This window comes from Ceratotherium simum, chromosome 35, assembly GCF_057802395.1.
Source record: "Ceratotherium simum simum isolate JZ-2026a chromosome 35, ASM5780239v1, whole genome shotgun sequence".
Classification (NCBI taxonomy): domain Eukaryota; kingdom Metazoa; phylum Chordata; class Mammalia; order Perissodactyla; family Rhinocerotidae; genus Ceratotherium; species Ceratotherium simum.
The window spans coordinates 25,794,935-25,812,352 of record NC_141934.1 but is presented as its reverse complement, the minus strand read 5'-3'; the positions used below and the strand labels follow the sequence as shown (position 1 = coordinate 25,812,352).

General features: G+C 45.3%; 2 protein-coding genes across 7 annotated transcripts in view; one reads left to right on the top strand and one right to left on the bottom strand.

The window, feature by feature from the left end:
- ZNF664 (zinc finger protein 664) overlaps positions 1-15,937 on the bottom strand; it is a 42,970-nt gene extending 27,033 nt beyond the window's left edge. Inside the window, exons 1-3 of one of the 4 annotated variants that reach the window (XM_087423429.1) lie at positions 15,836-15,937; positions 15,141-15,277; positions 973-1,068 (exon numbers count right to left, since the gene is read on the bottom strand). The gene's annotated coding sequence lies outside the window, so the exon portion shown is untranslated. Of the gene's footprint in view, positions 1-972; positions 1,069-15,140; positions 15,278-15,782 lie in introns of all 4 variants that reach the window. The other 3 variants (XM_087423428.1, XM_087423430.1, XM_004430069.3) reach the window with 3 other exon arrangements.
- Positions 15,938-16,199: 262 nt separating this feature from the next.
- The window catches only part of CCDC92 (coiled-coil domain containing 92), a 32,539-nt gene continuing 31,320 nt past the window's right edge, over positions 16,200-17,418 (top strand). The window contains exon 1 of one of the 3 annotated variants that reach the window (XM_087423427.1): positions 16,200-16,320. The gene's annotated coding sequence lies outside the window, so the exon portion shown is untranslated. Of the gene's footprint in view, positions 16,668-16,892; positions 17,270-17,418 lie in introns of those variants that run through there. The other 2 variants (XM_087423425.1, XM_087423426.1) reach the window with 2 other exon arrangements.

Sequence of the window (17,418 nt, the reverse complement as noted above, 5' to 3'; positions counted from 1 at the left end):
CAATACCTGTCCTATGTGAGATAAATGTCTTCCTGAGTTGAGCTGAAGAGGGAAAAAAATCACTAAAAAATGACTGCAAATCCAAAGGCTCAAAAGAAAAGGAAAGAAACAAATGCTTGTGCGGGGGGCTGGCCCGGTGGCGTAGTGGTTGCGTTCACATGCTCCGCTTTGGGGGCCCGGGGTTCGCAGGTTCGGATCCCAGGCATGGACCTACGTGCCCCTCATCAAACCATGCTGTGGTGGCATCCCATGTATAAAGTAGAGGAAGATGGGCACGGATGTTAGCCCAGGGCCAATCTTCCTCAGCAAAAAGAGGAGGATTGGCAACGGATGTTGGCTCAGGGCTAATCTTCCTCACACACGCAAAAAATGCTTGTGCTGGAAACACGATGGCTCTCAGAATCAAGTCTGCACAGAGACTGACGTAACACCATACTCCCCAGGGAAGAATACTGTCAGGAACTCATATTAAAGAGATAGCTATTGTTCAGGCTTTGGGAAAAATCACCAGAAATTTATGGAGTAACAAACTCAGCTTAAAAACAAGTTTTGATACCTCAGTGAAGACAGAAACAATGGGAAACAGAGGATGGCATGAGGTCAGAAACCAGGTTTCTGGTCCAGAAGGCCTCCAAGATAGCAGAGGAGGATGGCACAGGCAGAGTGAAGCCTTCGTAACCAACGGTTTACATGAAAAGAAGAAATTCAAACTCCAGAGGAATGAGAAGAGCTCCAGACAGGACAAAGATGCTTCTGCTGTCTCTAGAGTTAAGGAAGGCTGTCCAAGGTCTAGGGAACTCCAAGCCAGATAAAGGCAAGAGTTCAAGGAAAACCATGAAACAGGGAGATTTTCCTCCTCACTGAGCCCCAAAGAGCACACGCTTAGAAAAAACTCCAGAGACAGCTTCGGTTTAGAAACACTTGAGAGGGATACACCATCTAGGAAAAATGGTGAAACGAATGGAAACTTACCACAGTGACAGAGTCAAAACACCGAAGACATTCCAGCAGATGAGGCAGAGGCAGGGCCCACAGCGGCTGAAGGGCTACAAAAGCCTTAGGATCCTGCTGGGTTGGAGAAATGCAGAGAGAGAAGGAGAAGGTTTGTATTCTGGAGAATTTAGGATCACAAAGTTTTCTGAAGAACTGGCTATTATAAGTGAAGGGTTCCAGCTCAGAAGACAGGCAGACCCACTTACATTTGGGATTTATAAAAATATATGGGATTCAAGGCATGTAGGCCAAGGAGGGGATGAGAAAACCTGAGAAACCCTAGAAAGGAAAATCCAGGCAGCCTGTACAACTTTGCTCCAAGATACAGGAACCCTAGTATCAAATTCACCTCTTGATAGGAACTTTACCACACTGAGTTTTAGGTTCACAGGTATTGGATACTGGATAACTGACTCACATCGCCTGGAATCCTCCAGTCTAGAATCAGTACTGTTTTCTTCACTTCCTTTTCAGTCAAGAGGAGGCTGAAGGAGCACAGCTGAATAGCTTTACCACATCCTAGCTGTGTAACTTTCACCTGAGAGGTCAAGAGTGGGGTTAATGGAGATGATAAAGGCACCCGACTGTGTAAGGTAACCTTATAAGGTACTGAAGGATTAAATAAGTTAATGCATGGGGAAGTACTTATAATAGTGCCTGGAATACTTTACGGGCTTAGCAAAGATTAGCTGTCAGTATCATTATTTAATCTATTCCATCTACTCCCTCCCCCTCTGCTATATTCTATAACTGCTAGGCATAGTTTGGGTATCGATATCAAGATCTATTGTAAAGTTTGGGGAACATTACTTTTCCTTGGCAAGTTTGATGACATATTAAGGGACTTAGGTATCGAACTGCTGCCATGTTAACATTCAATTCAGATGGGACATTAAGTCATTCTAAATTTGGTGAATCTGGGGATGGTGCTAAATTACTGTAAGTCCATACAGCTCCCCAGAACTTTGGGGGAAAGGAAATATCTGAGTGACATGAGGTTAGTATTACCCCCCTTTGCTAACAGCTCTCTGAAGGAACTGTCTCATTTTCAGCAGAAATCACTAACAGGAGAAACAGAATCCTACAGACTACTCTGACCCTGCACTGTCAGAAACCAAATAAAATAGGAAGAAAATGGAAAAGTGAAAATGCTGTCAATACATTCAGCAATTTTAGTTTCTCTATGGGTTGAACAAAGAGTTGACTTAGAATGAAGGCTGTTAATAGGATAAACTTTAAAGGGCAGGAATACATTTGGAAGAATTTCAAATGGTTTTGACAGTAAGCCAGGTTTTATTTTTCTTTACTGAACTACACATGCCAATCATGGTGCCTACAAGCCTGCAAACCCTACTAAGGGAACTGCCTCAGCTTTAAGGGTAGGCCCAGGCTGCCATGGACCACATGACCATTCCAACCCACCTCACTACAGCTTATCAGACCAAGTGCAGACACCTGACCCAAGAGCTTAACAGTGACCTTGGATGGGGCCTGGAACAACAATAAAAGCAACAACCAAGTCAGATTCCCAATCTCTCTCTCTAAGGAATCTAAACAATATTGAGAATGAGGTGAGAGATGAAGCTAAAAGATTATGATGTACAAAGGAAGTGGAGAGCTCATGAGCAGGCAGAATCTAAGTAAGGGAGAGAAAAGAAAGGCGCAGTAGGAAAAAAGAATAAACCAGATGGCGGCAAGAGGAGAAAGACATGAAGAGAAACGCCTTGCGAGACCCACTGTCCACGGGAAAGACTGTGGCTTATCTCTGAGCTGCCTCAGTTCCCCATAGTTTTCTGGTCCACGTACAGCCTTACACCACATCCCATTTCTTAAAACGGTCTGAATGAATCTCTGCTCCTTACAACAAAAAAAGCCCTAACTGAAAGTTACTTCAGCTCCCCCGAGGATAGAGTTTCGCAGAAGGCAGCCCGGTGCCTACAACAGACTCCTGCAAGTCCACCCCAGCCAGACACGCCTAGACATCCACAGAGCGGGGTTGTCTCGTCCCTTAGGCACCATCAGCACAGTCCCTAGGGCTAATGAGCTTCTCAAGGGCCCATGAAAACGTTCAAGACCTGGAAAATAATATTGAATGCAAAACAGGAAAAGAAAATCGTAAAATCAAAGTCAATAAACATCTGTCTACAACTAGTCAAATGAAGCTTAACCCACAGTTTTGCATAAGTTAATTTCACATGGGACCTAGGTGCATTTTTAATGTTTGATATATGACATGGTAAAGGTCACCAGAGATGACAGTGCTGAGGCCTTCCACGGTCTTCAGACCCGTCCCACAGAAGGGGACATGTCAGGCTTAAGCTGGAACCTGCCCACTCGCCCCTTGTGTCAGTTGACACTTTAACTATTATGCCTTACCACCAAAACTGAGCAGTCTGAAGCTAAAAATCAACCCCCGCCTCCCAAATTTAAACACACTATTATTTTAACACTTCTGATATTAGGAGTCTATTATCTTTTCTTAATGAAATACTTTACAAAAATGAAGGCAAACCATTAGCCGTCCTATCAGTTTAATCAAAAAGAAGAAAAAACTGTTATTCACGGTTGCAAATGGTCCTGTACATTTAAAAGATTTAACTTTTGACATCTGTTAGAATAATAAATCAAAAACTGGTCACATTTACTCTCTCCTTGTGCAAGAGCCCCTCAAATGTCATGACTAGACCTACACATTTGCTTCCATTTGGTCCGATTCTCAATCTGAGAGAAACAGGAGGTGGCACAGAAGTTACACAAAATTTAAATTCTGAGATGATGGTGTTAAAAAACGGAACAGCACATACAACCCTCTCTCTGCAGTCCTTGTGACTCCGGCTCTGACGGGATGTGCAGACACGCTCTCCGTCTGTTCTCTGGAGCGTCTCCTGATCTGCCTAGCTGTGACCAATTCACTCTTCTCACTTTCACCCCTGAACCTCCCCGCAAACACCTACACCTCGTTTCTACCTCCTACACACCCACCCCCTTTTCCACCCCACACCACCACTTCTGCAGAACCGCTCTCCAAGTCGTGATCTCCTTGTCAGATCTCAACCCTCTCGTTTCACTCTGACTCCTCGCTGATACAAGTCTCCCTGGTCCCCAGCTCCCTGTCTGTCTCACCTCTCCCCGGCCTGGCTGCATGCACTGATCATTTCTTTTATTCCTACTTCCTAACACAGCTGTCCTCTGCAGGTATGTCCTTACTCCACTCTTTAGCTCAACCACCTGCTTGGCTTGAATGCGGACCATTTCCAAGACGATAGTTCCGCATTCTCTTATAACCAGCCTTGTCTTCTGACCTGTATTTCCAACTGCCTACGTGAATATTTCCCTCCCATCCCACAATGAAATGAAAACCATTCGCCATGTTCCAAGTCCCTATAAAAGGCAACGTCTTCCCTCAACAACTCTCCCAGGCCAGGACACTTCAAGCCAACTCTCTCCTCCTCCCCCACCCTACACATCTTTCAACTTTGTTTTCTCTCTGCTTGTTTCTTCCCTTCAGCATTTAAACACAATGCACAGCCTCTTCCATCCTAAGGAAAACCAATATTTAATCCAATGCCTTCTCTAGCCACCATACACTCTTTGTCTCTCCCCCATTTTCCTCATCCAGGCTTCTTTAAGACTTATTTTCCAGATTTCTGCCCCTTCACTTCCCATTCACTCCTCAACCCACCACCACACCACTGAAGTTCCCAAGGGCATCTGTCATTCTTTATCCTACTGGACACTACCAACCACACTCCCCTGGCTCCCTTCTGTGACTCCACTGCCTCCGTGTTCTACCCTCGCTTTGTAAATCCCTTATTCTCAGTCGGCTTGGAGAGCTCCTGTTCCTCCACAAATACTGAGTTCCCATGGGTTCTGTCTTGGCTCTCCTCTGCTCCCAGCTGACATCCACATTGGTTTTAACCATCCAGTCCACTGGTTCTCGACTCTGGCTGTTAAAGAAAACCTTTCACAGGAGTCTGTTTTAACTGTTCATGGTGCCTCCAGAGGGCACTCAGACACTTGCTCAGAAACCTTCATGGTATTTCCACCAAGGTATTAGAACTCAAAATGAATTTCACAATGGATCACGAACTCTAGTTGCCAGGCATCATGAAGATCTGTACAACCTGGTTTTTGCAGGTTCCCAGATTCTAATTGTGAGTCTGGCTGCTTATTACAAGGTCCTAACCCTATCATAATATAGAGACGCAGTAACAAGTTACCGAATATTGGTTAAGTGAGAAACCTGACTTATGTTTGCTGGTCAATGCTGAGGACTTCGAATCAGTGAAATATTCTTAAATCCTATCAAACTTAGTCCTACACATGTGTGAACTGTACATCTAAAAATGATTTTGAAAGCTAGAGGGACATAATGGGGTTGACTCTGCAGAGGAAAAGGGGTTCAGATTATTTTCATGCATTGTTCTATCACTTACTTAGGAGGCAGAATTTATAATCTCTGGGATAGAGGTTTGCTCTGGCTACGACAAGGGCTTCCTCACAAGATTTGTCACAATGCCATGGAAGGTATTGTGAAATAAGATGTGGAAATAAGCTATGATTATTTTATGAACTTGCAGGGATATGAAAAATAAATGAGCTCTAGAATAGCTTTACTGAATTTCTTATAACATATCAGGTGACACAAGAGAAACTGCATATTTCAGAGTTAGAATCAAGGTGTAGAAATGCTTTAGTGTTAGGAATATAGATTACTGCTTTTTTAAAATTCAACTTTGAATGCCTCTGATGTAACTCGGAAGTTAAATTTCTTTTTTTTAAAAATCTCTCCCTTGGGCTGGCCGGGTGGCGCAAGTGGTTAAGTGCACGTGCTCTGCTGTGGCGGCCCGGGGTTCGCCGGTTCGGATCCCAGGCGCGCACCGATGCACCGCTTGTCAAGCCATGCTGTGGCAGTGTCCCATATAAAGTGGAGGAAGATGGGCATGGATGTTAGCCCAGGGCCAGTCTTCCTCAGCAAAAAGAGGAGGATTGGCAGATGTTAGCTCAGGGCCAATCTTCCTCACACACAAAAAAAATCTCTCCCAATTTTTGTACAAATGAACACCTACCTCAGCCACTGACTTTCCATCTTGTGATTCTTCCACTTGGATCAGCTATGCTCATTGTGTAAACCTAGGCTAAGACTATTTGCCAAATCCAGTTTCACTCCCTGTGCTTTGTCACATCTCTGAACCATTTAAAACTACAGCTCCTGCCATTCTTGGGACCTCCTCCTCGGCTGCAGGGAGTAACCTCTGCACTCACCGCCTGGCCAGCCCGCCAGGCTCAGGCACACCGCGAGGTGAACCTGCTCCCGTAGGCCCTGCAACGGTGAACTGAACGGTGGTGACAGTGGGATCTAAGATCAGATGCTCCTCCCCGAGAATTTAGAATGCAAAGTGGAAAGACTGGGTCTACAAAGTGAGCTGGCAGGTTACAGACTCAGGAGGGACAAAGGCAGAGAGCAGAGCTGCACTAACTCCCATCAGCTTTCCAGACACTAGTGGGCCCCGCCAAGAAACAACCTAGGATGCCAGGGAAGACTCCTCAGAAATTCCCCTTCACTGATGCCATTTCAAATGGGTTTGCTTTCTTTCAACTGAACGCTCTCTGATTAAGGCATCCTCCCTCCTCTCTAATGAATCTCTCGCAGGCATGTTCTCCCCTACCTGTTCCTTGGATGTACCCACGCCCCGCTCTGCTTTGAGCTTCTCATTCTGCTCTCCATGTTCTCACCCACTCCCATGGCTTCCACCAGACATGTAGCAAGAACACTACGAATGATCCTCAAATCTCTCTCTGTACTTCTGCTATAGACTAAATGTGTCTCTGCAAAATTCATATACTGATACCTAATCCCCAATCAGGTGGTATTAGGAGGTGGGGTTTGCAGGTAATTAGATCATAAAGGTGGAACCCTCACAGTGGGACTAGTACCCTTATAAAGAGACCCCAGAGAGCTCCCTTATCCCTTCCACTATGTGAAGACACAGCAAGAAGACAGCTGTGCATGAACCAGGAAGGGGGCCCTCACCAGACACTGAATCAGCTGGCACCTTGATCCTGGACTTCCTAGTCTCCAGAATTGTGAGTAAATAAAGGTTTGTTGTTTAGGCTGCCCAGTCTATGATAGTTTGTTCCAGCAGTCTGAATGGACTAAGACAACTTCTAATGGCCAGGTGAGCGCTTCCAGATGGATGCAGACCCAGGGTACCACTCTGCCTCTGTCCTGGTCTGCCTCTAAGTGGAAGGGACCAGTTCTGCGACATCAATAGAAATCACTCCAATTAGTCAGTAGCACTCTGAAAACAGGATGACTGACAATAGGACCACTACCACTCTTCAGAGAAACCTCCACCACCTGCTCAGAGAGGCAGAGTCCAGCCCAATGAACTCCAAAGACAATCACAATGTCACCTGAAGGCAAGGTCATGCAGTCTTAAATAACTCCATGTGAAAGACACTGACAGCCCATTCTAAGTTAGACAGCTATTCACCAATTTTAACCAATTTACAATAATTTAATGTATAATTATATTTCAAGAAAAAATTACCACATAGAAACATTGATTTTAATAATGGATTTGTGCACAGCACCCCCATTCATATAACAAAGCATATATCTGCAGTATAAAATCATTCTTTGCACATCCTCTTCAGGAAGAACCCACATGTCCTATAAGCCCTTTACACTCAGCATGTCAGTCTGTCTTCTCCTCACCAGAGCCTACCACATTCCCAAGTACAGTAAATGGATCCCCTAATCCCTCAGTCGCCCAAGCCAGAAACCCGGTTATCATCCAGCCTCCTCCCCCTCATGCAGTCCTGTCCGCTCTAGCTCCTACCTACCTCCTGAATTTATCCACCCATTCTACCTACACCGTCTCAAGAGTAATTCAGGCCACCATCACCTTCCCCTGGAATACTAAAAAGCCTCCAGTCTTGCCTCCCTCTAATCCATTATCTACTCTAATGTAATCTTTCTAAAATGCAAAATGGGATGTTATTACCCTGCTTAAAACTTTTCAATGGGTCCCATTAACCTTCAGTATAATTTCCAGACTGATTCATATGGCTTTTAAACTCGGAGCAATGTTAGCTCCTATCTACCTCTTCTGGTTCATCTCACCACTGCCCCCTCCAATTCTAGTTCCAGCCAAACCAAACTTCTTCAAACTCCCCAGGTCTTGTCTACTCCTGGGCCTCAACCACTACCCTCTCCTCCCCCCCCCCCACTCTCCTTTACCCGAAGGCCTTCACACTTGCTGTTCCTCCTTTACCTTCAGGCCTCACCTCAGACATCACTTTCTCTAGGAAGCCTTCCTTGACTTCCACTCCTACCTTTACATTTGGATTACCTGCTTGTCTTTATGTGCTCCCAGGGCCCTTATGTGTCCTCTAACATATCTCCTCTATTGCACTTGGCTTTGTCAGCCACTAAACCTCATGCTGCTACTCATGCTACTCACGTACATCCACAGTACCTACTGCAGGTCCACAACAACACTTAGTAAGTGAATGGATCCACGTGCCTTTATGACAACCTCTTCACCTTCAGCTACACTGCATGCCCCAAGGCACGCTGAGCTCCACTCTGCCGAACCACTTGCAGGCCCTGCATAATAACCGTATTCTCGAAGCTTCTGCCCTTGGTCCAGCTGGCTAAGGTCTACTCATCCTGAAAGACTCGGTTAAACGCAACTCTCTCTATGATGGGATCTGTGTGTTAGAAACACAGTGAGTTAACAACAAAAGTGTCAAGCCAGGAAATCTCACGGCCCATGTTTATTCTACAGAAAAAAATTAGAAATGAGAACTATTTTTATTCTGCACATTGCTAAGAAGCAATTTTCCTCCAAATACTGAAAGCAACAAAAATCATTCAAACTTATTCCAAATGCATCACTCATCACAAGAAAGAAAAATTTTTAACTTTGCATGGTAACTACTAACTAGACTTACTGTGGTGATCGTTTTGCAGTGTATACAAATATCGAATCATTACAGTGTACACCTGAAACTAATAGAATGTCATGTTATTATATCTCAATTTAAAAAAATGTTTAGATATTAGTCTCTACAGTATGCTTTGATATATGATAGGGCAGATCCATTTTAAAGGTGGACACACCTATTAACCGTGCAGCTACCATATGTCCAGATATAATGTGCTAATGTTCCATTGTAAGTGTAATACATACAATCTTGGAAAATATAAACAAGCAAAATTTTTTTTAAATCACCCAACATCTTACCACCCAAAGCCCACAATTGTGAAGATTTTCATCTAATTTATGCTAAACATTTTTCATCATAGGTTTCTGTGGAGGGTTGTTGGGATTTTTATTTAACTAAGAGTTTTAATCATATCATGTATGTAATTTTGTATCCTAATTTTCTTCCACTTAACACTGTCATAAGCATTTTAATACATTTTCTTCATAAACACTTTAATGGTCATATATCACCCAGTGGATATATCATAACTTAACCATTCTGGAAATGCACCCTTAAAAATAATTCTACAATATACATCTTTTGTGCATAAAGCTTCTCCTCATATTTAAAAATATTCCTTTGATGGCTCCTAATTGCTACATCAAGGAATATGTTAAGGTTTCTGACACGTATGGCCAACGTAACATAAGAAGGTGACATTTTTACCGCATCCTCATAAGTACCTGGTACTATAATTTTTTAGTCTAAATTTAGGTCTTTATTAAATCAGTAAGTGAGAAACTGTAACATTTTTATTACAAAAGTAAATGCTCATTATAAAAACTGAAACAATGCAAAAGTACATGAAATAAAACTCAGTCTCCCTATGCTTTTCCCCCAGAAGTAGTCACAATTAAAATGTTTTCCACGTATCCTTCTAGACCTTTTTCTATTTTTATTCAGAACACACACGATTATTTTGTTTTGTATCTTACAAAAAATGGAATTATACCTGCTTTTCTGGCTCAGTAATATATTCTAATGTCCATCCAGGCTATGTCAATACATACAAATCCACCTCTCTTTTTAAAAGCTACATAACATTCCACAGTATAGAGGGACCAAAATTTATTTGTGGTTTCCCTCAATTTTCCTCGTTATAAGTGATGCCGCAATAGACTTCACTCATACTAACTTGTGTCCTCCTAAGAGAATATCACAGACTCCTTGAAGTGCACCTGCTGGATCAAAGCATATGTGTTGTTTCTTTAATTTTGGTAGGTTCTGCTAAATCATCATCTGAAAAGGTCAAACCCATTTTATGACCCCAACAACGTATTAGGTGCCTTTTCCTCTACATCCTTGGATATCTTTTTAATTTTTGCCTGATAGCCCCCTGAAAAAGATCTAGTTGTTTTAATTTCCATTTCCCTAATCAGAAGTGAAGTTGAATTCCCCTTCATTGCTCAGACACTTGCATCTCTCTGAGAACTGTTCATATCCTCCATTCATTTTTTAATCATGTCAATTCTATTTATCCTTGATCTATTCATACATGTTACAGAAACTTTTTTCCCATTTTGTAACTTTGTAATGTCTTTTGTCACACAAAAATATCATCTGTGATAATGGTCAAATTTATATATCTTTTATGATTTGAGGTCTTTGTCTTACCTAACTGATCTACCCAAAAAACATGTTTTCCAACATAATCTATTCTCCAAACATAACAAATTCTCTTATACTTTCTTCTAATACTTTTACAGGTGTTTTTGTTTTTAAGTTCGTTCTTTAATCCAAATAAAAGTCATTCTGAATATGAGGATCTTTCTTTCCAAATAGTCATTTATCCCTATACAATATACTGATCATTTCCCAACTGTTTCAAAATACCAACTTTATTTTATACTAAATTCCTATATATAAATGAGTCTGTTACTGGATTCCACTTTGTTCCATGTACCAATCTGCCTATCCCTGCGCTCATCATTTATATTACCGCAGCATTACGGTATGTTTTGATACCTGGTATGGCAATCCTCCATCGCCATTTTTGCATTTGAGAAACTTCTTGGCCATTCTAGCACATTTATTCCTCTGGATGAATTTTAGAAGCAATTTATCAAACGTCCAAAAATAATTCCCATTGGGATTTCAACTGGAATTGCATTGAAATAATAGTTTAATTTGTAGAGTATTGCAATCTTTACAAAGAAGCCTTCCCCTCCAGAAACATGTACTGCCTGCCCATTTTATCTAGGTTAGCTTTTAAATTCTTCAGGTAAAGGTTTTTACTTTTCTTCATAACATTTTTGTACATTTATGTTTTATTCTTAAATGTTTTCTAGTTTTGTTGCTATTGAGAACAGAATGTTACTTTTCTGTAGGAGTAATTACAAATTACTTATTAGTGAGATTACACCTTTCCAAATGTTTAACAAATTATATTTCTATCCAGTGAACTGTCTACCCACATCCTGTAACCACATGTGGATTTTCATTATTTTCCTCATTGATTCGTATGAGTTCTTTACATGTTGAAGGTGTTAACACTTCACTTACATTTCTCATAAATTTTTTCCTACTTTGTAGTTTGGCTTCTAGTCCTAGGGTTTTGTTTTCTCTTTCTTCTTAAAGAAGTTTTACATTTCTATGTAGTCTAATACACTGATTTTAAGTAACAACAGATTTGAGCGCCTCACAGGAGCCAGGACCTGTATTTCTTTCCCTCACAACACCTGCATGGTAGGTATTATTTTTCTTCACTTAAAAGATCCCAGTTCAGGTATGTCTGATTGGAAAGCCTATGCTCTATCCACCTCAGCATGCAGAACTCCTTTTTCCAGATGTTAAATATTTACTTCTATATTTTATGATTTGGGGGACATTTGTGATGATTTATCATTTATTACATTCTCATATATGGTAGTTTATTTTGAGAGTGCTAAATAGGTTCCAGTGACCTGTACAAGTACTCTAAAGCTACAGGACACTGTTTTAACGAATGCAGCTCTATAATATGCTTAAGTATCAGACAGGGCTTGTCCCACCTTACTTATAATTATTCTGTCCAGTTCACCCAAAAATGGACATCTGCATCATATACAAACACCACATCTAGGAATATGGCCTCTCTTTCCATTTAGAACAGTCTTTCACATCTTTCAGGATATTTTATGATCTCCTCTGCACTTGTCTCAATAAGGTTGTGCTCACGTGGTTTATGTTTTTTGTCGTATTGTGATCAGAGTCTGTTTTTTGTTTGGTTGGTTTCTTCTTTTTCCATTTTAGTTTCTGCCCGGTTATTTCTGGTATTCAGAAAGCTATGAATTTTATATATGCATTGTGTACCCAGTCACTTCCTCAGTTTTTTGTTTTTTTGTCTAATAGTTTTTCTGTTATTCTCATTTTCAGCCAACAGCATCTACAAATATTTCCCTTCTTTTCATTTTAGACCCTCACCTCACTCTTATTTCATGTATTACTGCTTTGACAAAACTTATAAAAACCATGTTAAATAATATTCCAATTTTTAATCTGACACTGATATATTTCTGTGAAGTATATAGCGTGGATAATTACTTTAACGCTTACGTGTACTTTTGCATTAAAAAGTGCCTTTTTATTCCTACTTTTTAAAAATAAGAAATGAGGATTTAGGGCCGGCCCCGTGGCTTAGCGGTTAAGTACGCGCGCTCTGCTGCTGGAGGCCCGGGTTCGGATCCCCGGCATGCACCGACGCACCGCTTCTCCAGCCATGCTGCGGCCGCGTCCCACATACAGCAACTAGAAGGATGTGCAGCTATGACATACAACTATCTACTGGGGCTTTGGGGGGAAAAAATAAATAAATAAAAATCTTTGGGGGGAAAAAAAGAGAAACAAACAAGTTTAAATAAAAAAAAAAGAAATGAGGATTTATTTTTTAGTCAAATACCTATTTTGACCTCAGTTTAGTTGGTAGTTTGAACTTGATGTGAACTGTAAGGGAAAGACCACCTCGCTCCTAGACAGACCTCTGAAATGGCCTCCCCAGTCTCCCCCACTTCCACTCTCCACCCCCACCACACCCTCACATTCTGCATGTAGCAGCTGGAGTGGTTGTTAAAAAATGCAAATCTGATTATGTTATTCCCTGCTTAAAACCCAACCCTTGTATAATGCTTTCCCATCTCACTCAGGATAAAATCAAACATCCTTAACCTGCCCTACAAGACCCTACATGATCTGGCCCCTTGCCTAGCCACACTTCCCCCTCACCCACTATAATCTATCCACAAGTCATCCTTTCAGCTCCTGGAACGGGCAAAGCTCTTCCCCGCTTCAGGGCCTTCCCACACGCCATTCCCCCGCCTGGAAAATGAGCCCCCACTTCACTCTACACTAACACCTACTCACCCTTCATATCTCAGCTCAAATCCAACCTGCGAAAAAATTCTTTCCTGGCCCCTCTCTCCACAATCTGAAATTTGGTCTCCTTTTTATACTCTATCATAAAAAATACTTAACAAAGCTCCTAATTGTGTCTCTTATATCTTAAAAGGATACTCATCGCATCATGCAATCAACATTTAAATTGCTAAAACTCTTTCCAATACTGCCTACAAATTCAGTAAGATTCCATTTTACCTGCAGGACACCTGAATCTGCTGCTGTCATAGGAAAATACAGATACAAATTTACATCACTAGGAAATAAGTTTGCTTAAATATTATAATGAGTTTTGTTTTACGTAGTGTTCAGTTTGCTGATACTTTAGTCATAGTCAACTAATTTATATACCTTATTTTTTAAGTCATGTGAAGCACTAGGAAAAATGTGCTTTGTAAAATATTCTTTAAGAAGTATAGTATATTAATGGTATTTGATAAAAATTAATTATAACAAACTCACAAATTAAAAACCATTCAAAGTTGGCTATCTCCAGCATTCTGTAATATACACATCTCATCATAAAGAAAATATAAATTATATTGCAAATAAAAAATCCTTTTGGGTTACAAAGGCGAATAAAACCAACATTTACATACTGCTTTACACTCTGCAAAGCACTTTCACAAACATTATATCATTGAACTCTGTGGAGTAAATAAAGCAGGTATTATCACCATTTATAGAAAAGAAAACTGAGACTTAAGAGTGATTAAGTGTCCTCCCCAAGGTCACAGGACTTGAAAATAGTAGAGTCATAATTACAATGCAGGAGGGGTGGAGGCTCCCACACGTAAATTTCTTAACCAAAGAGAACTTCCCTCATGAACGCAGTGTCTGCAATTAGTATAGACTTGCGCTCCCTTCGCTAAAATTTCATTTCACCAAAGAACCACCATCGAAAAACCTGTTTTAAATATAAAGTTAACAAACTGCCATCAATCTGGGAAATAGCTAAATAAACTATTGTATACCCCAACTACAGAACATGATGCAGCAGTTCTTCAAAATGAGTTAACGCATTACCTGCTACACCTGAAGGACAGAATACACTACTACTTGTTAAAAATCAAAGATAATACAAGCATACACACACATAAAAGTACCTTAGAAGATCTAGGAGGATACATACCAAACATATAATACTTGTTATGTCTGCAGACAGGGCCTGGAAGTCAGACTTTAGCCATCTCTGTGATGTTTTAATTTTTACAAAGAAAATGTATTACTTTACTAATTTAAAATTAATTTTAAAGTTAACTTGCGGGGTGAACAAGGTGGTCATTTTTTTGCTCTAAAAAGCTATACATTTATAAGGGAAGTAGGGGCCCCCTCTAAAAGAGAAGATAGATGCTAAATAAAAACAGTTCGATTCTGTTAAAACAACAAACTGCTTCAATATCCCAAAACCTTCCTTTAAAAAAGCCATAGCTTAGAATTTTTTCTTTTTAACCTCTAATCTCCTTTGTTGCAATAAGACAACCAATAAACAACCAACTAGAAGAGTACAGAAGAGGCTCCTCCTAGAGAGATTTAGTTGTTCGAGTTCGGCCAGGAAGGTTTCACAAAGGAGCTGAGTTTTGAGGGAAATGAGAGGTGACTTGGCAGAGAGATACGGGAAGATTAACCCAGATGGGAAAATGTCTGGGAGGTGGGTCCACTGAGCTAATGAGAAGCAGGGGACAGGAAGAGAACTGCAAGAAAGTCCTGAAACAGGAGAGGATTCCTTCGGACGTGGGAGTCGCGAGGGAGCCGGGCCGCGCTGCCAGCCAGTTTACCTGGGTGAGACTCCGGCCCTTGTTGTGGTCAAACAATGGAGGCGTCCAGCGGCAGCGGCGTTCTGCGCTGGGTGCGCGAAGGGTCCCTCATCACCTGAGTACGATGCTCGCCTGGCGCTGCTGGGACGCAGGGCGCTCTAAAAAACACAGCATCACCCCATGCAGCCAGGCTCCTCCGCCGCACCTCCCGGCTCCCACGGCGCGGCCATTACCGCCTCTCCGGGGACCCGCCTGGAAAGGCTCCAAGGCGCGGCTCCACGGGTTTCTAAGCTGTTTCGCTCCCCCTTCGCTCGGCTCCGACAACAATGGAGCCGGACTCGGGACTCCGGCTCCCGCGGGGCCTCCGCCCGGCCTCGCCCCCGCCGCTGCCCATCCTTCGCCGCGCGCCCGGCCGCCATCTGTGACCCCCGCTCCCCGGCTCTGCGGGCCCACGCCGGCCGGCCGAGGCCCGAGACCAGGCTGCCCTCCGCGGGCCCTGCCCAGGGGCCGCCAGGCCGCGGAGCGGCTCTGACCTTCCCCACCGAGGCCCGGGGGCCGGCCCCGGCTCCAGGCCCGTCCTAAGTGATGGGTTGTTTTTCTTTTCTTTAACCCCCTCATCCTCCTTCCACCCCTGAGCCCGCTGCCCTTCCCCCCCGCCCCCACCTTGATCCAGAAAAGAAATAAAGAGACTGCAGCCCGGCCGCCCGAGAACTCACTCCAAGTGAGGGGCTGAGGCGCCCCAGGCCGCGGGCCCCGCGCACCCACCCTCCCTCTCCTCCCGGGACACCTCACAGGTGCGCCTCCGAGCCGCGCGCGCGCGCTCCGCACACCCAGACGCCTCCGGGGGACAGCGCGCGTGCGCACGCACGAGGCCAGCGAGCCCCGGGGGAGCGGGGGCCGCACGCATGCGCGCCGCCCGGCCCTCGCCCCTTCCCCCCCGCCTCTGCCTCCGCCCGCGCGCGCCCTCGCCACCATCCCGGGCTGGGCGCGGGTGCCCCCCGCCCCACGGCCGGCGCGCGCGCTCCCGCTCGCCCGCCTCGCTCCTCCCCCCCGCCCCGCCCGGGCCCGCGTTACCCTGGGCAACCGCAGTGCGGCCGCACCTGAGCTGTGCGCCTGCGTCCGCCGGCGACCCTCCCTGCCCCGGGTGCGTTCCCTGCCCCGCCGCCGCCGCGGGAGGGGGGCGTCGGCCACGCCCTGCGAAGTGAGTAGCGCTCGGCCGCCCCCGGCCGCCCGCAGACACAGACCCTCCGCCGCGTCGGCGCCTCGGCCGCCCGCCCGCCGGGTCAGCGCAGCCAGGCCTCGCCGCCCCGGCCCCCGCTCCCGGCGTGCACCGCGGCGAGCGCTCGGGTGGGAGCCGGCGGGATGCGCTCGGCGGGCGGCGCCCACTGACCTCCCTCGGCGGCCCGGCCGGGGCAGGGCCGGAGCCGGGAGCCAGCCCCGCCCGCCGCCGCGCCCCGCCCATGGGCCGCCGGCCCCCGCTGCCGCCCGCCTGGAGGACCGCGCCGAGGGCGGGAGCCGCCTGAAGGACCGCGACGGCCGCGCCCGCAGGTGAGGCGGGGCCCGAGGTGTGACCGAGTCCAGCCCCGCTCACCTGGCGGTACCTGCGGGGAGGCTCCGCGGGCGCCGGCGGGGGCGCGCGCACCTGTCGGGCGGGGATTCACTGAGGTTATTGTATAAGCCCTGGCTGCAGGGGGAGGGGGGTCCTCCCGTCCATCCCCAGGGCTCGGGGTGGGGAAGGGTGTCCCCTTGCGAGAGAAACGAAGCGGTGGGAGCGCAGGCAAGAGGGAGGCGCAGCGACCCCCGCGCCGGCTGCACGCAGGGTCTTCCAGCCGGTGATGGGGAGGGGGATGCGCTGGCCAGGGCTCCGGTCCAGGCTGCGGGCCGTCCGCACCGCGCACCTAAACCACCGATGGGGCAGGAGACGCCAGCCCGGGGGCTGCTGCTGCCGTCCCCGGGTGGATTGTAGGGTGAGGATCCGCATTGCAGGTGCACCGGGAGCGCCCGAGGGCCTGGCCCTGCTTTGTCTGGCATGCAGTGGGGAGGAGGCCGTCTGAATCCACATCGCCTTTTTAAATGCGTTTTACCACCGTGTGGACGTTAGAGACCCTCCCTGATAAGTTGCATTGTCTCCTGTCCTGGTAACCCTTTTCGTAAGTACTCTACCTTACAGCCCTTCCCTGAGGCTTTGATGTGGGCTTTAGTTTACCCTAAATAACGATTTGCTTGTGATTCATGGAACTGAGCGTAATGCAAATAGGCAGCAGAGCTCCGGGCCTGGCTGCGGAGCTGCCTGCCGTCG